The 25,430-nt window shown below is 38.0% G+C and overlaps 1 long non-coding RNA gene across 1 annotated transcript; it reads right to left on the reverse strand.

Moving 5' to 3' along the window:
- Positions 1 to 21,489: 21,489 nt before the first annotated feature.
- LOC123327862 lies at positions 21,490 to 24,629 on the reverse strand. The gene is made up of 2 exons (XR_006542539.2): positions 24,195 to 24,629; positions 21,490 to 21,752 (listed from the first exon to the last, which is right to left on the reverse strand). It is a non-coding gene; the product is annotated as an uncharacterized LOC123327862 (long non-coding RNA).
- Between the last annotated feature and the right edge of the window lie 801 nt (positions 24,630 to 25,430).

A 25,430-nucleotide genomic window follows, 5' to 3' on the forward strand; every position in this document is an offset into this window, starting at 1 on the left:
AGCTTCATCTCAAGACTGCTGGCTTCCAAGACTGTAGGGAAATAATTTCTGTAGTTTAATCTATCCAGTATGGTATTTGTTATAGAAGTTCTAGCAAACTAATAGAGAAGATTATACAGATTTAGGTAAAATTCTGCATTCTGTCCTTACTTTTCTCATAATAGTAATTTTCTTTTTAAAATAATTATGTTATACTTGGGCTTCCCTGGGGCACATGTGGTAAAGAATCCATGTGCAATGGGGGAGACCTGGGTTCAATCTCTGGGTTGGGAAGATCCCCTGGAGGAAGACATGGCAACCCACTCCAGTATTCTTGCCTGGAGAATCCCTATAGACAGAGGAGCCTGGTGGGTTACAATCCATGGGATTGCAAAGAGTCAGACATGACTAAGTGAATAACACTCATGGACTTGCTCATGAATGATACATATAAATATAAATTATCTATACTTGCAGGAGTTCATCAAGGCTGTATATTGTCACCCTGCTTATTTAACTTATATGCAGAGTACATCATGAGAAACACTGGACTGGAAGAAACACAAGCTGGAATCAAGATTGCCGGGAGAAATATCAATAACCTCAGATATGCAGATGACACCACCCTTATGGCAGAAAGTGAAGAGGAACTCAAAAGCCTCTTGATGACAGTGAAAGTGGAGAGTGAAAAAGTTGGTTTAAAGCTCAACATTCAGAAAATGAAGATCATGGCATCTGGTCCCACCACTTCAAGGGAAATAGATGGGGAAACAGTGGAAACAGTGTCAGACTTTATTTTTTGGGGGCTCCAAAATCACTGCAGATGGTGACTGCAGCCATGAAATTAAAAGACGCTTACTCCTTGGAAAGAAAGTTATGACCAACCTAGATAGCATATTCAAAAGCAGACACATTACTTTGCCAACAAAGGTTCGTCTAGTCAAGGCTATGGTTTTTCCAGTGCTCATGTATGGATGTGAGAGTTGGACTGTGAAGAAGGCTGAGCGCCGAAGAATTGATGCTTTTGAACTGTGGTGTTGGAGAAGACTCTTGAGAGTCCCTTGGACTGCAAGGCGATCCAACCAGTCCATTCTGAAGGAGATCAGCCCTGGGATTTCTTTGGAAGGAATGATGCTAAAGCTGAAACTCCAGTACTTTGGCCACCTCATGCGAAGAGTTGACTCATTGGAAAAGACTCTGATGTTGGGAGGGACTGGGGGCAAGAGGAGAAGGGGACGACAGAGGATGAGATGGCTGGATAGCATCACTGACTCGATGGACGTGCGTCTGAGTGAATTCCAGGAGTTGGTGATGGACAGGGAGGCCTGGCGTGCTGTGATTCATGGGGTCGCAAAGAGTCGGACACGACTGAGCAACTGATCTGATCTGATCTGATACTTGCATTTAGAACTCCCTGGAAATAACAGAGCTATCACATAGTTTGAGATCACCAAATACCTATATTTTAAAATACCTTTGTTGAAATTCTTACAACCTATGTAATTATAATTTTGTCTGTCCTTACTAATTATTTAAAGTGGAAAACTTTAATGCTTAATCACAACAGTTTAGGTAACAAAGTAAATATTCATCCTCAAGTTGTAGGTTTGTTTTGTGTTTATTATTGAAATCCATCTGTTTGGAAATTAAAACCAAGTAGATTGCTAGGGACACATTGCTGAGAAGAGCTGGCCTTTCCTGGTCTGTCTGGTGATACACTGGTTTCAGGCCCATGAATGTGTGTTATCACAGTGCCTTAGCCTCAGCCACAACTCAACATCAAGCATCTTGTAGATGCTATGGAAATACTGGCATTGCCAAATGAAACTGATACCCAGAAACAAAGAAAAAGATTGGATTTTATTCTACCTTCTGTGACAAACTAGTCACAAAATCTGTAAAACAATACAGCTCCAAAACTGATGAATTCTAGCCAGAATTTAATAAGAAATATATACATACATCTGGTTAGAAATGCTCCAGCTAAATTATTTTCAAATTCCTGGGTAAAAATCAATCTTACAACAGATATAGAGATGAGCCAAGCTAGCACTAATACTGAAGAAAAAATAAACCAGCTAAGGAATGTTCTTTTTTACCCACCAATATCCTTAGGACCCAGTCCAAGGTATTGGTTGACATTTTGACTCACAGATTAGAAGGTTATTTAATGGTGTGAATCAAGGAGTAGATTCTCATTTGAAAGGATAACATTATTAATAACTTTATTGCATACCATACATCTCAGTAATCACAGTAGACAAAAAGGCACAGATGTTTCATTAGAAGCTAGAAAGGAATTTATTAAATTAATTGTCACGTAAATTTTACATTTAGTAAAGTATCTAAAAGCAAGTAAATCTTTCCAAAAAGATTAAGTTGGACCTTTCAAGGGGGAAGCCTAACATCAATATTGACTATCAACAGTTTCTCTTCTTTCATTCTCCCCTGAATCTATACCAATAAACATTTCACCATGCACCCCAAATCTCAAAGATCTAAGTGGAAATCAACCCTAAATATTCATTGGAAGGACTGATGCTGAAGCTGAAACTCCAATACTTTGACCCACCTAATGTGAAGAGCTAATTCACTGGAAAAGATCCTGATGCTGGGAAAGATTGAGGGCTAGAATAAAAGGAGGTGAAAGAGGATGAGATGGTTGGATGGCATCATTGACAAAATGGACATGAGTTTAAGCAAACTCCAAGAGATAGTGAAGGACAGGGAAGATTGGCATGCTGTAGTTTATGGTATCACAAAGAGTTGAACACAACTTAGCAACTGAACAGCAACTAGGAAACTAGTACAATATTGATCATTATGACTTACACTGATTCTGTCAAATAGTTCTTATCAAGTCCACTCCTGGTCAATTTCCAGTTCTCATTATTACATGACTCATCAGTGACTTGGACAGAGTTGTTAACTCTTTCCTGTGTGGAGCCCCCTTTTCCCCATCTCCTAGGAAACACCACCTTCTTCCTACTCTTTGATCTCCTTGGGTCGTTCTTCATTTCTCTGGACTCAGAATTGCCCCAGGTTTGTCTTTGGTCTACTTCTTTATCTCCATTCATTCCTGATGATCTCATCTGGTTTCTTGGCTTAGCCTGTCATCTGCATGCTGCACCTCCAAACTTAAATCCCAGCCTCTGTGTGCTCTAAACCACAGACCCATTGATCAAACTACTTGCCACCTCCACTTGGATATCTAAGGATATCTAATAGCTCCCAGGGTTAACATCACCCAAAACTAACTGATTTCTACCTAGCCCCAGACAGACTCCTCTTCCAATATTAGTATCCCTGCCTGTTAATAGGGCATTCCTATTTTTCAACTGCTCCATCCTTCAAACCATTCTTTCCTGCTCTGCCTCCTTATCTCACACCTTACTTCTATTCAGTGTAAATAGTGTTGCCTATATCTTTCAAATATATCCATAATCTGATTCTCCTTATCAACTGCATCACTGTGAACTGCTCTATACTACCACCATCTCTCTCCTAAGTACTTGTAGGTGGTTAGGGTGCAGATAAGGTCAAAGGGCAGATAAGTGACAACAAGGGAAAAAGTCAATACTTGGCTTGAGGTCATTGAGAAGTAAGCTAGTTGTGTGGGTTCTTTGGATTGGCAGACCACTAGGATCACAGGAAGTAGACAGGGGTTAGTTCCCCCAAGGAAGATTGTGGGCAGTAGGAAGACATAAGTCATTTGTCTATTGTCACTTAATTTATCATGTTGCTGTTCAACCTCTAAGTTGTGTCCAACTCTTTGTGACTTCGTGGACTTATAGCATGCCAACCTTCCCTGTCCTTCACCATCTCCCAAGGTTTGCTCAAACTCATGTCCATTGAGTCGGTGATGCCATCCAACCATCTCATCCTCTGTCCTCCCCTTCTCCTCCTCCCCACACTCTTTCCAAGCATCGGAGTCTTCTCCAGTGAGTCAGCTCTTCACATCAGGTGCCCAAAGTATTGGAGCTTCAGCTTCAGCATCAGTCCTTCCTATGAGTATTCAAATATTCAAGGTTGATTTCCTTTAAGATTGACTGGTTTGATCTCCTTGCAGTCCAAGGGACTCTTAAGAGTCTTCTTCCTGCTGCTTTTGCTAAGTCGCTTCAGTCGTGTCCAACTCTGTACAACCCCATAGACGGCAGCCCACCAGGCTCCCCCGTCCCTGGGATTCTCCAGGCAAGAACACTGGAGTGGGTTGCCATTTCCTTCTCCAATGCATGAAAGTGAAAAGTGAAAGTGAAGTCGCTCAGTTGTGTCCAACTCTTAGCGACCTCATGGACTGCAGCCTACCAGGCTCCTCCATCCATGGGATTTTCCAGGCAAGAGTACTGGAGTGGGTGCCATTGCCTTCTCCCTGCACTACATTCAAAAGCATAAATTCTTTGGTGCTCAGGTGGTCATGGTGTAATACATATATTTATTTAAATTTTGATAAAGACCAAAATAATAAAAGATTCATAATTAGGCCTTTGAGATGTTGGGTTCATGGGTTCTTATTACAGTATTAAGTTATTTAAGTAACTATACGTATAGAGGTGGACCATGCTTAGATCAATGAAAAAGTCAAAGACCTTTAATGCAAACCTGTATACCTAAAATATAAGATAAGATGAAAAAGTTTAAGTAAATAGGGCCTTCCTCTTGGAAATAGAATGCCAGGAGGATGAAGCAATTAACAAATACTCAACAAGGAAGGATATTATCCTCAGGAGGGATATCAGAGCATTTTTGGACAAAACTTGAAGTGTGTAAATGTTGAATTCTTGCCTTCTATGTCCCAAGCCTGTGTATACTCTATCATCATGCTTTCTCTCTTGGCCATCTCTCTATGAAAAACTTCTCAGGGAAAGGCTCTAAGGCCACAGGTACCTGTGTGCTTATTAGCTCAGTGTTATATCCCCAAAGTGCTTAGAATCATAAATCTTATATGAAGCTGTAGACTGAATGTCCATCACTCTTAAATTAACTGCTAGAATATTCATGAAAGTATAGAAAGGAAATATTTTCAGATATGAATTTTTCCCTAGTACAATAAAAGTCATAAAATCATGTGTCTGTACACATATGCATGCACTTATGACTAGATTTACCTTTGTTATGCTGATTAAGAAAAGTAAAAGTGACGTCGCTCAGTCGTGTCCAACTCTTTGCGACCCCATAGACTGTAGCCTAGCAGGCTCCTCTGTCCATGGGATTTTCCAGGAAATAGTACTGGAGTGGATTGCCATTTCCTTCTCCAGGGGATCTTCCCAACCAAGGGCTTGAACCCGGGTCTCCCGCATTGTAGACAGACGCTTTACCGTCTAAGCCACCAGGGAAGTCCAGACATAATAATTCTCTAACTAGTATAGTTCAAACACGAAGTGGAATCTGCAAAGGGTTTTAAATTAGGAGATCCACTCAGTCAATTACTGCCACTCTCTATGATAATCTTTATAATCAAGCCCTACTGTATTTTTCTTAATAATTTGTTGTTCAGTCACTGAGTCATGTCTGATTCTTTGCAACCCCATGGACTGCAGCATGCCAGGCTTCTCTGTCTTTCACTATCTGCTGGAGTTTGCTCAAATTCATGTCCATTGAGTCATTCATTATTCATATCCATTATTCTTAATAATAAACAACATCTGTTTATTGTGCTCTATGCAGATAACTTATAAACCTTAATTTTAATTCCTTGTGTGGCAGGTATTATTACCTCCTTTTTTTCAGATAAGAAAACTTTGACTCAGAAGTGCTAAATAAATTTCTCGATCACAGAGCTAGTTTGTGGTAGAGCTGAGAATTGACCTAGTCAGTTTGAAAAACCCTATTTAAATGCCTGTAAGAGAAGAACAAAATGTCCTGGGAGCTGTTGACAGGAGGTAGGGGGCTGTCCAGTTAAGAAGGAAGAAGCGCTTTTGCAGGACCAGAATGTTCAGGATGTGTATGACAACCACAAAGGGAATGGGAGCATTCCAGTCCAGGGGCCCTTTGCAGGAAACATGTTTAGCTGAAGTATGGGCTGTGCCCAGAGGTGATATTTAGCCTGATTACAGAGAACTTTCATCACAAATAAGTTTATATATCTAATTGGATAAGCATGGTAATTGGCCTCACTTATTAAACATTTGCTCCACGCCAGGCAATTACTGTGTTTTTATTCATGTGATGATAATCTAATAGGAGTATATCCTGACACTGAGCAACATGAGTGGAACTGTCATTACCCTTGACTCTTCGCAATTTGTGCCACCATTCTGAGGTCAGAACCTGTTTATCCCCTTCTCCAAAACTATCACAGTGTGTCTGAAATCACCAGCAATCAGTTTTTACTTTTCATTTTTCATTATTTATTAGAACGTTATTTATAATCAGGAATTCTACCAAATTACCGGCAGCAGACAATTATGGCAAAGGCCAGACGGAAACCCATGGACACCAAACTTTAAGAATAAATGTCCGAGTCAGCACTCAGGAGCCCGAGTACAGTACAGCAATATAAAATCAAGTACAAGGGCAACATAAAGACTGGTTGAGGGCACAAGGCTTTCTTACTTTCTAACTTCCTGGGAGGGTGGTACCCCTCCCACTCAGCCCTTCTGACAGAGCCAGCCCAGGATATGGTGCTGCACAAGCAAAACCTCACAGCTGCCCCCGAATATTAGGAGATAAAAAGACTCTTCCCCTGATGAATCAGTTCTAATGAGGTGGATGCAACTGGAGCCTATTATACAGAGTGAAGTAAGCCAGAAAGTGAAACACCAATACAGTATACTAACGCATATATATGGAATTTAGAAAGATGGTAACAATAACCCTGTGTACGAGACAGCAAAAGAGACACTGATGTATAGAACAGTCTTATGGACTCTGTGGGAGAGGGAGAGGGTGGGAAGATTTGGGAGAATGGCATTGAAACATGTAAAATATCATGTATGAAACGAGTTGCCAGTCCAGGTTCGATGCAGGATACTGGATGCTTGGGGCTGGTGCACTGGGACGACCCAGAGGGATGGAATGGGGAGGGAGGAGGGAGGAGGGTTCAGGATGGGGAACACATGTATACCTGTGGCAGATTCATTTTGATATTTGGCAAAACTAATACAATTATGTAAAGTTTAAAATTAAAATAAAATTTAAAAAAAAAGGTCAAAAAAAAAAAAAAAAAAGACTCTTCCCCTGATGAGACAGTATCTTAAATTATACCTGTGTTCCTCATGTAGAAATAAGATGGTCTAAATTCAGACATCAACAATTTGTGTGGATTGATTGTAAAAAGGGCAAAATAGAATGTAATATTTTCATGTTGACCTATACATGTGCAAAAGGTAATTTGGATCTGCTGTAAGCAAACTGACCAGAGCATCCTGAACTCTGCAGCTGCCATGAGAGAGGAACACTCCTGGTATGTAGGTCTGCCCTTGGATTTCTCTTCTGGCTCCTTGCTGACAATTATTTGCTAAGTATTGCAGTATGAGCCGGGTGACAAGAGAGCGGCTGAGATATCGGGCAACTTATATAACCTTGTCCCAGCTTCATGACTGCTAAAGAGCTCTTGTTGAACTTGTCTTTTTGAAAGGGAAAAAAAAAAGCATTATGGAACTGATATGTATACCCAGAACTCATATCAAAGCTGACACATCAGATACACATTCAAACTACTATGCTGGGCTGTGACGATAATTATTCTGACGGTTGGTATCATTGTGTTCACACTATTACCCAGAAAAATTGCACCTTGAGATTGTTGTGTTGATTCAGATTTGAATCTATTCATATCTAGAGCATAGAGAGATACCAAAATAATTTCAAAATCCTTCCTCGGTAGAAGATATAATATCAGGCACATCTCTAAAACAAGATTGAACTAAAGTATAATTTAGTGACCCAGGAGAAAAGAACTTGAGTTAAATCTGAGAGTTTTTCACTAGCAAGCTTTTGAGGAAGTTAACTTCTCTTTCTTCATATCTGTTAAAATGTCAATAATAAGAACAATAGACAAAAGAGAATAGATTCGGTATAGTGTAGATTTCATTCTCCTTAAAAAAAAAAAGATTAGAAAATGCTATGAAGCAAATGAGTGTCCAGGATAAGGATGTGTCTATTTTATTATTTATGTATAGAAATGTGAAAAGGTCAAGATTAAAATATTGTTGAAGGAAATTCGGGGGAAATATTTTGAAATCTTCCCATAGAAAAGTCAGAATGTTAGACATAATAGAGAACTCAGAGGCCATCCAATTCATTGGTTCCCAAAATATGGTCCTAGACCAGCATCGTCAGTATCATTTCAGAACTACCTGCTAATGAATCTGCTTGTAATGCAGGAGACACAGGAGACTCAGGTTCTACCCCTGGGTGGGGAAGATCCCCTGAAGGAGGAAATGGCAACCTACTCCAGTATTCTTGCCTGTTAAATCCTGTGGACAAAGGAGCCTGGAGGACCACGGTCCATAGGGTCGCAAAGAGTCAAGACACAGCTGAGCATGCAAATGCATGAACAAATTCATGATTATATGTATTAATATAGTCTTTTTTACTCTTTAAAGTTTTAAGTTGCTTGTAATTTTTCTCATATTTTATGCCATTTATACTTGTTTCTCAAATGCAATAAAGCATCATGCCTCCCAGCACCTGAAAGACTAAGTCCGGATGGTTTTTAGAACATATACTAAGAAGATAAAATCATTTTTCTTAATTTTGTCACTTTAAAAAATATTTCATGGTGCTCATTGAATTTTATTGAATCTTCTTTCAGAATTTCATTTTTTTAAATTTTATTTTATTTTTAAGCTTTACAATATTGATTGGTTCTGCCATATATAGAAATGAATCCGCCACAGGCATACACGTGTTCCCCATCCTGAACCCTCCTCCCTCCTCCCTCCCCATACCATCCCTCTGGGTCGTCCCAGTGCACCAGCCCCAAGCATCCAGTATCCTGCATCAAACCTGGACTGGCGACTCGTTTCATATATGATATTTTACATATTTCAATGCCATTCTCCCAAATCATCTCACCCTCTCCCTCTCCCTCTCCCACAGAGTCCAAAAGACTGTTCTATACATCAATGTCTCTTTTGCTGTCTTGTATACAGGGTTATTGTTACCATCTTTCTAAATTCCATATATATGTGTTAGTATACTGTATTGGTGTTTTTCTTTCTGGCTAACTTCACTCTGTATAATAGGCTCCAGTTTCATCCACCTCATTAGAACTGATTCAAATACTTCTAATTTGAGAATTGTAATCTTTACTTATCATTGGAAATTGAAAAAAATAAACCCATGACTATCAAGCCTGAAATAAGGGTCATTTAGAATAAAATAATTTTTTTTAACGTAACAGTCTCTTCAACCATATAACAGAGAATGTAAGATAATTATATTCTATGATTCTGGAAAATATTTATGGCAAGATTCTATAGATATATACCTGGATTTCTCTCCTCTTCAGACAAGAGGCCATTTAGAACCAGGAAAGCAAAAGAAAAAAGAAAAGCAATTAATTTCAGTTAATATGGTATTTTCCTGGAGAAGGAAATGGCAACCCATGCCAGTACTCTTGATTGGATAATCCCATGGATGGAGGAGCCTAGCAGACTATAGTCCATGGTGCCGCAAAGAGTCAGACACGACTGAGTGACTGATCACACACACACACACACACACACACACACACTATGTGGTATTTAGGAAAGTGTCAGGTGTTTCAGAATCAAAGATAGCCACAAAGGCTGTAAAACATTGGCTATGTTGCTCAGTTGCTCTGGAAGTTGTCTTTCCCATTTCTGGACTGAGGATGATAGTATTATTTGCTTCATAGAATTACCATAATGAATAAAAAGACACCACATACTGAGTCTAGCAATGTCATCCATATCGATAGCTATTATGTACAGACTTCAACAGTAAATATCCATTCAAGTTTAGCTATTAGATTCAAATGCTTTTTTATTCTCATCAAAAGACTACATAATCCTACATGAGTGTTCCTAACATATATGAATGTGTATATATGTAGGTGTGTGTGTGTGTGTGTGTGCCTGTTTTTGTATTTTCAGCACCCTTGACTATCCCCTCATTTTCTCTGATTTGGGGACAGTTTTTATCCCTGTAATTCTGTTTATATTTATTAATATTTCCAATATGTTTTTCAAACTGTATCCAAATTGCCATATATTCACTTTTAAATAGTAACTCATCTTCTTAGAATTTATAGACAGTTTATGAGACATTCCATCTAAAAAGTATGCCAGTTTCTATCTGCAATTATGGAATGACAGTTATTTACAAGCAAATTGTTCAATTTTAGGTATTGCCTTAGCACATCAGAACACTTATCACCTTGTGAATGTAGCTACTAGGAAAACCTAAGTGTTGTTTGGGGGTATTTATGGGATGTCCTTGAAAGAAAACAGTTATGGGCTAAGCTATTTGAACTTGATGTTATAAAGAGCCTGACCCTTGGTACTAGTGTGATTGTAAGTTAGAAGATAAAGGATGGATATAATGTTAATACTCAAAATAGGCAATGAGTATCTCCTTATATTTAACTTATTCAACATTTTTAAGAAAAGAAAGCCTCATTAATTAATATCCAGATGGTGGTAATTCACATAGTCTTTCATATTCAAACATTGATATACTTATTCTGAAAACATTTTGGATTTCACTAATTGTAAATCCATTTATATAAAAAGAAAGATGCATGTAAATGGCACCAAGTTTTTGGTTAAAAATAAAATAAAATCAATATGCATTCATGTTTCTAAACATCTGTATAGCACATCACTTTGGCCAATAACTACTGCCTGGCTTTTAAACTTTTCTTCAGGATGTTCAAATGTCACACACTTGGCTAAACTCTGGTGTTAATTTTGTTACATTATAATGAGCATGGGTTCTGGAGATAATCAACCTAAGTGTGAATCCTAGCTCTCACAGTTTATGCTCTGTGTAACTGAGGGAAATCCATTTAAGCCTCGGCAACTCCATTTCCACATCTAGGAAGTAAGGATAACAAAATTCTCACCTTCCTGAGCTTCAGAAGACTTAATTAAAATAATTCCATACCATGTTTAGCATATTTCTGGCAAACTGTTACCTGTTATTATTACCAACAGTACTTTAACTATTATTTTTAAGTATTTAAATATATTTAGAAAAATATTTAAGAATATTTAAAGAAAGAAGAATAACAAGCTCTAGAGTTCCTGATGTAGCCAATAAAGTAAATTTGAAACATTGATTATGTGTATCTAAAGAAGACTTCTAATACTGAAAATATCAGAAGTCACTAACCAATGTCAGTGCTATGAAATCTCTGGAAATACCTCTTGCCTCGTTTTAGCCCATGCAAAAGGGCCATGAACATATTTACTTAATGCACAGGTGTCCAATAAGAATCAATCAAACCTCATAAGCATTTTCTAAATTTTTCTTTTGAAGATATTACAAAGCACTATTATTACCTGTTTGAAAATTACCATTTATTTTAAAGTCTTGCTGAAGAGATATAGCTGAAAATATTTTCCATGTACAGGCAAAACCATGATGACTATTATAGAGTTAAATTGGTGTACTCATACTGAATAACTGAGAACTCTGAAATAATAGCATTTGGAAAAATAAAAAGCAAAGTCACAGCCTTTAGTATTCTACATGGTATAGAGTGACCCACAGGGAAATATAGTGCATTTCATGAATCTTTTACAAACCCAAAGGATGTATTCAAATTACCTCCAAACAATTTTAAGGCAATGATAAACATATCTCTGTTGATCCAGAGGGATGATCTCAACTTCCCATTTCTTGGCTAAGGAGGATTAACATAATCAAGATGAATATCCTTTCCTGTACATTTCCCTATTGTAGACATGTCTAAAGCTTTATGAAAAATCATGAGATAGAGGCAACCATTTCATTTTTCCTGGGGTTATGAGGGATGGGGGTGGGAAGGAGACTTGATAGCAATTATCATTTATAAAAAAAAAAAATTAAGTGAGCAAAGAGCTAGAAGAGTATTATTTGGGCCCATCTCAAAGTGTACAAAAGCTACAGAGCAAGTCAGTGACCCCCAGAGTTGCTGCACAATTAAATCACCTGGACTTAAGAAAAGAAAGATTGTGATCTACAGCTTGCACCCCAGACTAATTATATCAAAATGTTACAGGTGGGAGCAAGGCATCAGTATTTCTAAAAGACTTCCAGCATATTCTTCTGTGTGTCCAAGTTAAAACTGACCACTGATTTAAGTGTGAGCTTACAGACCTCTGCCCTAGACTCTGCCCTCTTTTCTTATATATAACATCAATTTGCTAACTAAAGATTTTTACACTAAAGCAAATATTTAGGCAAAACCATCTGGGATTGGCTCATGTCCATGAATTTTGGCTTTTCTGTGAAGTAATACTTAAGTAAAGTGAGGATTTTTTTAAAAAGATACCAGTATATATGGCAAGATTTCAAACTTCGTGAGTGACACGAGCAGGACTGCTACAAAGGAGGTGGGGTGCCAGCAATGATGGGACCAGAAAGATCATTAAAAGAGGGAGTTTAGATTGTGCCTGGGAAAAGTAGTCCTTACACTGATAGTCATGTAAAATAATTTTAACTTATATCTTATTAAGCAATGGAAACGCTATTTCCAAATATGCACAAAAAACTATTCCATTCAGAATTCTCTGAAGCAAAATTTTTTCTTGTTTTACATTCCAGTGTCTCTCAAGGTTTTTGACAAATGATACCCAATCTGATGAGACTGTGTGAGAAAGTGCTACTTAATAGAGAAGTTTCTGTTTTTGTTTTGTTTTTAATTAGAGTACAATTATTTTACAATGTTGTGTTACTTTCTGCTGTACAACAACCTGAACCAGCTATGTGGATACATATATCCCCTTCCTTTTGAGCCTCCCTCCCACCACTCATCAGAGAAGTTTGGATCCATCATGTTTCTATTTATTTCTAAAGACTGATAAGCAATTTGCCATGAAAATTATGTGAGGTAAAATGGAAATTGTACTTCTCTCAAGATGATCTTAGGTTATCACCCATTGTGTGTGTGTGCTCAAGTGCTCAGTCTTGCAACCCCATGGACTATAGCCCACCAGGCTCCTCTGTCCATGGAATTCTACAGGCAAGAATACTGGAGTGGGTTGGCATTGCCTTCTCCAGGGGATCTTCCCAACCCAAGGATCCAACCCACATCTCTTGTGTCTCTTGCATTGGCAGTTCAGTTCAGTCACTCAATCATGTTCGACTCTTTGTGACCCCATGGACTGCAGCACACCAGGCTTTCCTGTCCATCACCGATTTCCGGAACTTGCTCAAACGCATATCCATCGAGTCAGTGGCAGGTGGATTCTCTACCACTGAGCCACTTGGGAAGCCCCTTAGGTTATCTAATGCTATGTAATTTAATTGTTGTGTGTGAATTTTTTTTTATTAAAACTTCAAGACTAGCTCTTCTTTCTTTTTCATTTTTAAGATCCCTACAGCTAAATTAGAATGAACATTCCCTGAGAAATATTTAAGACACTAACAGTTTTATAAAAATAAATTATTTAAATAAATCATTTCAAGCAAACCTCAATGACTACCCTCCAAATTAAAGAAAGGAATTAGATAACACACTATAATGAAAGTTTGATAAATAAGTAAAGTGAAGTGAAAGTCATTCAGTCATGTCCAACACTTTGTGACCCCATGGACTATACAGTCCATGGAATTCTCCAGGCCAGAATACTGGAGTGGGTAGCCTTTTCCTTCTCCAGAGGATCTTCCCAACACAGGGCTTGAATGCAGGTCTCCTGCATTGCAGGTGGATTCTTTACCAGCTGAGTCACAAAGGAAGCTCCAAAATACTAGAGTGGGTAGCCTATCCCTTCTCCAGTGGATCTTTCCAACCCAGGAATCTAACTGGGGTCTCCTGCATTGCAGGTGGATTCCTTACCAACTAAGCTATCATGCTTCCAAATAAATAGGAACTCCCTTTTGGAATTCTACAATATGGAAGTCATGACAACACTTTGTATCATATTACTTAGTAAAAGCTGAGAAGGCCAACTATTGGAAGTTGAAAAACAAACTTTAAGCTTTTTCACAATATTTTGCCCAGTACAACATGAGCTTGGCTAGGATTATAACTTTAATGACTCTTGTGATCAGACTAGAAGTATACGTGCTTCCATTTTAAAACATTCATAAAAGGATGGGATATAGATACTTTCTTGACTTGCATTTTATTGCTTAGCTGTAGCTCTTTGCATAGTTATTCAAATAGATTGCCTTTTATATGCTGAACTGTGCATGAAGGCAAGATATTATTTTTCCCACCGGTGACACAATATAGAATGCATATCAAGATAAAGTAGAAGATTGTGTTTTTCTATAATTTTCATGATTCTGCCTGCAGCTATTTAGAAAATAGGAAAGAAATGGGTTTTGTAAACCTATGCAGTTTTAGAAAGGTAGGCTGCTAGAACACTTTCTTAAAAATAAAATAACTTTCAGCAGGTTGTGGAAGTGAATGGAAAGGGAATTTGGGTAAAAAAGGAAATTAAGTTTATGAAAATAATAATTAGTTATTTCTCTTTCTTTGGCTTACATTTTTTTACTATTAAATACTCTCAAGTTTTGAGAGATAGTTAAACTATCTTATCCACACTATCTGTGGATCAGTTTATGATTGTAAGCACTGGGCTATCATGTGCACCCGCAAATGCTCCATTCAATGAGGATTTCTTGTGTGAGTGTGTGTATGTGTCCAGTGTGTACCTCTGTTTCAACAACCAATTAGCTTTTTAATATTTCACCTTGACTGTTTTTTTTTCTTCTTCTCTTTTTCTACACAGATTCCATACATTTGTGGTTTGTGGTGTCAACTGAGTATTAAAATACCCTGTTTGTTAGTGTTTGGTTGCTAAGTTGTGTCCAGCTCCTTTGCAAGTCCATGGACTGTAGCCCCCCAGGCTCCTCTGTCTCTTGGATTTCCCAGGCAAGAATACTGGAGTGGGCTGCCATTTCCTCCTCCAGGGGATCTTCCCACACCAGGGATCGAACCTGTGCCTCCTGCATTGTCAGGTGGATTCTTTACCACTGAGCCACCAGGGAGGCACTACACTAAGTGTTAATTCCAAATAATTCAAATATTTCTGCTACATCATTAAAATTTTGGTAGCCTGATTATGCCTTGGATTTGGGAGCCTTTGGTGGGGACTGGATGTTTTGTTTCCACTTCTCTCCATAAAGATTTCTGCTAGCCAAAACAAGAGTCAAGCATGGTAATTATAAGAGATTTTGCCTGTATCACACCTTGGCCACTTCTTAACTAGGAAGGCTAATTTGGGTAGAGACAAATCACAAACATTTGATTCTTCAGTTTCCTTGGGAAAAAGAGACTAGCCAGAGTTTCTGCACTGTGAAGACAGAGTCACTACCACAAGTTCCTGGGCTACCAGCATTTTACCCTTGGGGACAGACACTTGGTAGACCAAGGAAAAGGCATACTTTCTATTTCAGTGTGTTCTAGTGAGCCCTTGGCATGGTCAAGCAAAGGGTCAAGCAAAGGGAATTGTCCTATATTATCAGACAGTGTGCTTTTTTTTTTTTTTTTGCTTTTTTCCTCAAAGCAGTACTTTTATGCAAGTATTTTATTTTTTCTTGAAGTAGAGCTGATTTACAATATTATATTAGTTTCAGGTATACAACGTAGTATTCAATATTTTTATAGATTATACTCCACTTAAGTTGTTTCAAAGTAAGGACTGTGTTTCCCTGTGCTATGCAGTATTTTTTTTTTTTTTTTGATGCTTATGTATTTTATACATAGTAGTTTGTGTCCCTTAATCCCTTCTCTCTCACCCTTATCTCCCCTCGCCTCTCCCCACTGGTAACCCTTAAACCTAGAGAGTATTAGGCCCTCTAAGTGAAATAAGTCAAAAACAAATACTGTATGATATCATATAGGTGAAATCTAAAAAATACAACAAACAAATGTATATAACAAAACAGAATTAGACTCACAGATACGAAGCAAGTATTTAGTTTCATTTGACTAGTGATGAAACATATTCAAAAAGTTTAAGAGGTTTCCTCAAAGTCACAATTAGTGAGCAGCCAAGTCAGCATTGCAAGCAAAATGTGTCTTGCTCCCACATCTGTGGAACTGTCTCATTTGCAACTGATTAGGAAGGGATTTAAGAAATCCACAGTCCACTTTTGTGCCCTAAGGCAGATCCTAAGCTGGTTTTCTCCCATTCTTTCTGGAGTCCTTGCTTTACTCTGGAAATCTGTGTATTCAGGTATAGACCTTTCTTTCAAAACTGTTCTAAAGCTGTTTCGAGTTCTTCACATTTTCTCTTCTATAGTCATGGGTTTCAGAGGTCTAGCAAAATGCTTGGTATTTAAATTGCTTTCAACAAATCTTTTTATTTTTTCTTACTCTATCTTCCATCTCTTCTGCTACAGGTGCTCTTTATTGTTCAGAGAATCTTCTTAGAAGTTCAAAATGAGGTAGACCATCCTCCAATGGGCTCCTGCCACTTAACTTACAAACACTGAGGGGTCTTTCATCACAGAACTTAATGACTGAAATAATAATAGCCAGGTGCTCTTCTAAGATCTTTACGTATTGGTTTGGTTGACCAAAACATAAGATGTTATGGAAAAAAAATCCAAAAGAACTTTTGGCCAACACAATGTATTAATTTATTTAATTCTAAGTACAACCTGATGAAACAGGTGCTATTTATCATTCCCATTCAAAAAAACAGAAAATGAGGCAAAATGCTGTTAACTAACCCAAGGTCACACCACTAGTAATTGGTAGAACTGAGATTTTAAGGAAGGAACAAACATTACTCACCTTTTCCTCCAGCCGAGTTCTAGTATTTGTAGATACCTACCTTGCTCAAACTTGTAGTTTTCCTAAGGATAAAAGAGACTTAGCTGTCGTACATTGGAATAGCAGGAAGGTAACAACTTTGCACATCTCTTCTGAAATGGAAATGCGGAATACTCTTACCTTTTGCCATCAGATTTTGAAAAGTTAAATTGATAAAAGATGCTGAAACTTGATAACAAAAGGTATGAGTTTGGGGAACTGAATTACAGGTGATTTGGGAAACAGTAAAATGCAAATCAAGACACAATGTGTCATATATTATAAAAAAAATGATATGAATTTACACATGATAGCAGCTGTAATTTTATTGTCAAAGGTGGAGAAAGTCGGAGTTTATTTCAGTAACTCTTTGAAATGTATTTCTTTAGTCTCAATAGCAGTTATATATTAATTTATTCAGTCATAATAGTTTTGAAGCGGTTAGCTTTAAAGCATTGCTATTTATACATATGCATACATATTTCTACCTGTCTGAAATATATTAAAATCAGAAAATACTAATGCAATCTATTTGATTTTAAAGGGAGTGACTCATTTAAAAATCCAAAGAATTGTTGCACAGCAAAATTAACATGTTAAATCAATTATACTGCAATAAAAATTTTTTAAATCCTAAGAACAAAAAAACAGTCTCCAAAATGCCAGTCATCTTCTTATCTGTTTTTCAAATCACCTGAAACCTGGTGAGAAAATTCCTATCCTCCTTGAGTCCATTGTGAATATTTACATCCAGCATATAAATCTCTAAAATTACACAGACCCTAACAGCAATGCTGACCCAGGCTTAGTCATGTTATTTCAACTCTAGGCCTCTGGCTGACATTCCAAGATGAGTAAACCCTGGATAATAACATTACCCAACACTCTCTACAGCAGAGCTAAACCAACAAGTGTAATTAGACATGCGTACAAACAAGATTAAAATAAAGAAATCAAAATTTACTATACCCTGGAGCACTACAGAATGAGCAAGCAGCATTTATTCATGCAGAAGCTGCAGACCTTTAATTCAGGCAGCTTACTCCTGTGCTGAGTAACACCCACCACTTGTAACCTAGGGGCCAACATAGAGAATTCACGATGGCCATGAAACTCCAGGTGGGGCTGTAAGAGCAGAAAAATGGTATGTAGTTTAGAGGGTAGGATATGTGATTTAGAGTTTATAGGATTAAGAGGCCTTGCAGGTTACATGATGCAAGATTGAAGGAAACTTTAGAAGTTACAAAGAAAAACTTGAATTTGACATTGTGCCTGACTGCAGGCCACAGAAGTGAAAGTAAGTCAAAAAGGCAAATTCTTGGACTACGGGCCATGAAGCTTGAAAAACTACAAGGGAGGGACTTCCCTGGCAGTCTGGTGGTTAAGACTTTGACTTCCAACGCAGAGGGTACAGGTTCAATCCCTATTTGGGGAGCTAAGATCCCACATAACTTGTGGCCAAAAAAAACAAAACATAACACAGAAGCAAGGTTGTAACAAATTCAATAAAGACTTTTAAAATGGTCCACATTAAAAAAAAATGATAAGGAAGTTAGAAAATATAGGATCAGATCAGAAGCATGTATCCCATAATCACTGAAAATAAGAAAGCATCAAGTCCTTCCCTACATGCCTATATTTGAATTTTACCAAGTTAAACTGAAGCTATGGAAAAGCATTTGGCAAGAAGATGAATGAAATCTGCAATTTCATTTCAAAGAAAAATAGTTTACATAATGTTATTTAACATTTGTTCTATATTTTTTAAAGTTCATTTGTCTGTTTAATTTCATGTGCTCTTCTTAAAGTTACTGTTTATAAAAAGCAAAACAGATATTCTCAATCTGATGAACCAAAAAACTGAATTTCACAGAGTTAACTTGTTTTCCCAATGTCAAGGAATTAGTAAATGGTGGAACCAGGACTAACACTTCTATAACTGAGAACTTCTAATACTGAGAGCTTCTAACTCTTCCCTCTACCTTAGTTATTTGTATTCTTTTTAAGTGTAAAGATTTTTCTTTGATAGTAAATATATATGGCGATATCCATGATGGTTGTTAAAACTCTGTAGTCAAAACTGAGTCCCTTGTATATGAAAGATTGTATTTCAGTTATCTCTGAAATATATTTTTTTAGCTTCAATTGCAGGCACAGTTATTCATTCAGTCAAAATTATAGATTATGTGCCTACCATATGTAAGCCAGCCCAAATGCAGTGCCAGAAACTATATGCAAAGGAAAATTCCTTACAATAACTCCATGGCCATAGCTCATGCATAGAGAACATTTGTACTGCTATAATGGAAAATTGAATATTCATGTAAGGAAAGAAAGTAAAAAACATGATGATATGTTTTCTACTGAATGATGGAAAAATATATGTCTTTTAACACAGATTTTGGCTCCTATTGTTAACACACTGATACATACATGTGAGGGCAGGGTAACTGAAAGTGGGGTCCAGCTATTTGGCACTCACATGCCATTAAAGCAATGAGGTTGGTAGAAAGGAAAGTTTGCTTTACTCTGGATGCCTACATCGGCGCAAGTTGGGGAGGCAGACTTCTGCCAAAGACTGACTATACCCCACCCCGTACCACAACCAGTGGGCAAGAGCTTTTACACGTGAAGTGAGGAGGCTACATGCAGAAACACATAGTCATCTCTGACAGTTGTCTTGAAATTGGTTATGTGGAGGTCTGAGCAGTGTCATCTTGCTTGTTTTAAGTACTGTTAATCTTCAGTTCTAGAGCTGGTTTGTTCCCATTGACTTCAAGCCAGTTCTTGGAATTGTGGCAGCTTATGTCACAGCTATTGCCTGGTCATCATGTAGTTAACTTCTTCCACCTTTTACAGATTTCAGAATATATAAGACAGCCCACGGGTTATGGCTCAGAATATTATTTATAGTCCTTAGGAAGAAATTGAAAGTCTTTGACTATGCTTCAGGACTAAACTATTATTATTTGGTTTCCTTTGACTGTTATCCTTCATTTCTCTGTTTTCTCACATCTCTGATTAAACTTATTTTTTCACCAAAGTTTTCCCACAGACAAAAGGCAGGTGGAGGACATGAGGTGGGCAAGGACTACAAAGTCTTGCTCCATTTCAGCAATAGATAGGAACCCTCTTCAGCCCTCTTCCCAAATACATTACCCAGGCAGGGAGCAAGGTCTGCCGCTGCTCTGCTGCTCTGGAAGCAGAGAATAGAGGCAGAGTGAGAATTCTAGGACAGAAATGGTGTGGACCTAACACAAGTAGAAGATATTAAGAAGAGGTGGCAAGAATGAGGTGGTACAGAAAAACTAAACAAAAAAGATCTTCGTGACCAGATAATCACAATGCTTTGATCATTCACCTTGAGCCAGATATCCTGGAATGCAAAGTCAAGTGGGCCTTAGGAAGCATCACTATGAACACAGCTAGTGGAGGTGATGAAATTCCAATTGAGCTATTTCAAATCCTAAAAGATGATGCTGTGAAAGTGCTGCACTCAATATGCCAGCTAATCTGGAAAACTCAGCAGAGGCCACAGGACCAAAAAAGGTCAATTTTTATTCCAATCCCAAAGAAAGGCAATGACAAACAATGTTCAAACTACCACACAATTGCGCTCATCTCACATGCTAGTAAGGTAATGCTCAAGATTCTATAAGCCAGGCTTCAACAGTACATGAACCATGAACTTCCCAGATGTTCAAGCTGGTTTTAGAAAAGGCAGAGGAACCAGAGATCAAATTGTCAACATTCTCTGGATTATCGGAAAAGCAAGAGAGTTCCAGAAAAACATCTACTTATGCTTTATTGACTATGCCAAAGCCTTTGCCAATAAAGTTCCATCTAGTCAAAGCTATGGCTTTCCAGTAGTCATGTATTGTATGAGAGTTGGACTATAAGGAGAGCTGAGTGCTGAAGAATTGATGCTTTTGAACTGTGAGGTTGGAGAAGACTTGAGAGTCCCATGAATAGCAAGGAGATCAAACCAGTCGATTCTAAAGGAAATCGTCCTGAATGTTCATTGGATGGACTCATGCTGATGCTGAAACTCCAATACTTTAGTCACCTGATGTGAAGAACTGACTCATTTGAAAAGACCCTGATGCTGGGGAAAATTGAAGGCAGGTGGAGAAGGGGACAACAGAGAATGAGCTGGTTGGATGGCATCACTGACACAGTGGACATGAGTTTAAGTAAGCTCCAGGAGTTGGCGATGCACAGGGAAGCCTGGTGTTCTGCAGTCCATGGGGTTGCAAAGAGTTGGACGTGACTGAATGACTGAACTGAGAATTCCAGAGGGATGTGTTTAACTTACTTAACTTAGCATACCCACATAAACAAATGATAAAGCATGAAGGTATGCATTTTAAGAATGTTAATGTCAAACACAACATTGTAAAGCAACTATACTCCAATAAAAATTAATTAAAAAAATGTTAAAGTCAAGAAAACAGGCTAAATACTAAGTATGATATCACCTTGTGCTAAGGTCATATAGACCTCTTGCTAAAGGAAAGGAGTAGCTATAAGGCTAGGAACATACGTAAAATTTTTAGCTCGATTATTTGGAAAAAGGTGGGGAGAAGGGATGTATGACAGTGGGGATATTTTAAATAATCAGACTGGTGTTTCGAAATGATGAAGTTACAATTCCATGTCTGTGTTTCAGTCAAAGAACTTTGTGAGCAGTTAGTGGAATATAAATATGATGCTTTCTCCAATCAGAAATTAAGTTGTGCGCATCAGTTGCTGATGTCATTTGGAGTACGTGCTGGACAAGGTGTGGAGATCATTGTGATACTGTGGACTTGAGCCTTCAGGTGGGTTATGTCTTAGGTCAATGAAGATGAAGACTGCATGAGGCACGTCATAGCACAGCATCTGGAAACATCTGTGACATTGAAAAGAGACACTTCAATTGAAGGAGAGTGATTCAGTTTGGTACAGGGGTCTTCATGGCTTAGGTTAAGACGTACTGCTAATACACTAGATTCTTTTGAGGCAATGAAGAGCTTGGGAATCACGTGACTCTCAACCACTCAACACACACCTGTTAGGAATCTGAAAGTTGCTAGGAACTGTGCCAGGCTTTGGAATAGAAATGTGAATTACACAAAAATTCTGCTTCCTATATGTGAGGCAATGTCACTGACAGATAAAGAAACAGTATAAAATATTATATAATATCAGTGGGTAATGATAGCAAGGAGAAAAGGTTTTCTGACTCCTTGATTAGATGGCAAAATAAAGTCATGTGGACTGCTCCTCACCACTTCTCTAAAAAGCAGCAGTGAAAGATAAAATTTAAAGCACATATTTAAATAAGAGAAAATGTAAATTTTGATATAAACACATAGATATATAACTTTCTATTATAATTCAGAATGCATTGCTTATTAACAACATAATTTGTTTTGTAGATTCTAGATGTGTGTTTTGTAGTCTCTAGATGTGTTTTCTGGTCATTAAAGAAGATGAATAAAAAATGATAAAATTACATTGTGATATCAATTGTGAATTGAGGGGGTTTGTGTATTTTTCCTCAAATTTCCATTTTTGCCCAGGATTTGTTTTAAAGATACAGGCATCGAAGCTACCGTCAGCTTTTAAATCTGTGCTGGGCTCAATAGATACTAAGAGGAATAAAACACATTCAGTTGCTTCCCTCAGAAAACTCATAATGACAGGGAGTATGAAAGAATTTTGTATGTCAAAATCACAAGTGGTTTATGAAATCCAGCAGAAGGGATAATGGTGAAGATAAAAAAGGCAGGATCCCAACTGTTGATGTTATGTTATATAGCTGAGTTCACTTCTTTGATCAAGGAGGGGCCATTAAAGTCTTTTAAACTGGGGGAAAACATGATCAGATACGTGTTAGAGAAATGACTCTGAAGGTCGTAATTAAAAAGGATTAGAGAAAGAAAAACACACTGGAGGATGTAACATTAGTGTAGGTGAGAGATGATGAAAACATAATTTAGGGCAGTGTCTGTGAAAATGATGCTTGGTTCCAGTGATAACAGAAAGCTAAAATCTGTTGGCGGTAATGAATAATTGTTTATGGCCAGATGAGTGAAGTTTGACTCTCTGAGTACTGATTTGAGAGATATGATCAGTAGTCACCTTTTTGAAAACTGAGAAAAAAGATAAGGATAACATTTGGGAGGAAAGTATAAAATTAAATTCTAAAATTTATTTGTAAGTGAATTGTTTCAGAATTCACAATGGTGTGTTTGTGTGTGTGTTAAATAGATAGAAATGTAGACAAAAATACTTCCCAGGGAAATAATAAGAGCTAAATTGTACTGAACACTTATTCTTGTGATAAGTACTTTCCAAGCATCAGTTAACAAATGTACCAGCTCTAGAAGTGGGACATATTAATGTTTAGTACCATTTTACGGGTAACATAGAAGACAGGAAACATAGAAATTAAACTGTGTCCTTTGCATTACCCACAGAGTGACAGAATTAGTCCCAAGTGGCCTGTATTCAAACCCTCTGCCATCACCCACCACACTATGCTGGCCTCTTCCAGCTTTAAATGGTAAGTAGACTCACATTGTTGGCCCACAAAATCCCACTTTATTCTATTTTTATTTAACTATAGAATTACTGAGATAGTCTGGATTTTGAGAGCTGGAGTGGTGGACTTTTCCATTCTAGAAGAAGAAAAATCTTCTTTTCCCTTTGTCTAGGTCTAATCTTAAAATGTCACAATCACAGCTCCTATCTTTCTGCAGATTACTGTTCCTTAAAAAACATTCTCACCATGTCTTTGCCTCGTCTAACCAGGTATTGGTAAATAGCCCTTCCTCATTTCTCACATCAAGTCCAATTTCTTCTACTTGATTTCAAATTCTTCTTTAATCTTTCTCGGTTATTTATAACCGGTGATACCTCCGACTCTTTTCAGCATCAGGAAGGTGCTGCTGTTCGGCCTTGTTTGCTAATTATCTCGTCCCTGCCTCCCCTTTTCACCTGGGTCCCTATTGCTGTGCCCTGTTGCTCTGTCTCCTGGGGGTTCCTGCTGCCCTAGCCTATCACAGAAGCATCCATCCGTGCTCAGCAATTAGTTTTCTCCCTCAACACCCATCTTACTACTACCTTCACTGTACCCCATTTATCCTTCAGAGCACCTGATCCACACTACCTTTTAAGAAAAAAAAAAACAATTTGAATTAATTTGCACTTCAAGGATTCTAAAATATTTATAAAGTGTCTACCAAGTGCCAGAAACAGCTGAGTCCCAAAGGACACAAAACAAAGATTTCCATTTGGCTTCTGCCCTCCAAGAGCACTTGATCTAGTGGGAGAGACACACACATACAGAATCTGACAGAACACAGTCGGGAAGTTGCAGCACCACCAGCAGAAGCAAAACACAGAAGATAGAATTCTGGCTCTTGGTTGTTCAGTGAAGGCTTGGAAGAAAACAGCTTCTGAGTTGTGTGTTGAAAAGAGGGAATTCTCCCATGTAGGAAAGTGGAGAGAGAATGTGAGAAAGGAGCGCAAAGCTATGGAAGTAAAGATGTCGATTCTATTGCTCTGACTCAGAGCATAATTAATTCATCCTTCAAGCATCATGGCCAGGTGTTGGTTCTATAAACTCCATTCCCACCACATCCTTTTTTTCTGGTCAGAACTGCCAATAGCTCTTTATTGCCTCTTCCATTAGACTCAGCTTCTCTGAGCTGACTCTCCAGGTTTCCTGCAGTTCATCCCTATTTTTTTTTTCCCTTGTTTAAAGTGAACCATTTTTAAAGTCTTTATTGAATTTGTTACAATATTTGCTTTTGTTTTATATTTCGGGTTTTGGGCCATGAGGTGTGTGGAATCTTAGCTCCCTGATCGGGGATCAGATTCGCTCCCCCTGCATTGGAAGGTGAAGACTTAACCACACAGGACTTCCAGGGAAGTTCCCATCCCTGCATTTATATATATCATAATATACAATATTACTTGCTCCTTTGCAAATCTGAAGGATGATATTCTTTGGTGTTTGCTGGTTTTTGTTTTTCAATTAGATCAGAAGAGGTTTAATTGCTCCTGTCTGCTGGCCCTGCATCACACCTAAGCTCACAGGTATTTGCTCCTTTAGGAAAAGTGCAGCCATTGAAATAGCCGCAGGAGCCCATGATTACCTCCTGCCTATTTCTCAGGTCAAGCTAAGTAGGTTTGTTTGTAGAGTCAGATTCCTGTGGTTTCTGTTAAGTTGGGTTCCAGTGAATACACCTGGAGCTCAGCGTGCAAGTGGTGACTATTTAAGTGGAAACACGAAATTACAGTAACACATGACCAGCAGATACCCTGCCCAGTAGATCCCTAAAACACTCCGTGCAAATATCAGAGCTGAAGAAAGATGTGGGTCTCTTTTGTATGGAAAGAGGACATTTTAGCCTCATATTCCATCCGGTTTTCTCTTAACAGTGCTTATTTCTAGCTAATTGACAGAGACACACCAGATTAACTTTAGAATTTTCTCTTGCAATTTGCTATAGGTCTTACCATCTGTGTAATAAGTATCTGCAAATTCACATCACTTTAAAAAAGTATGTGAGTTGTT

The sequence above is a fragment of the Bubalus bubalis genome, chromosome 10, assembly GCF_019923935.1.
Source record: "Bubalus bubalis isolate 160015118507 breed Murrah chromosome 10, NDDB_SH_1, whole genome shotgun sequence".
NCBI lineage: Eukaryota > Metazoa > Chordata > Mammalia > Artiodactyla > Bovidae > Bubalus > Bubalus bubalis.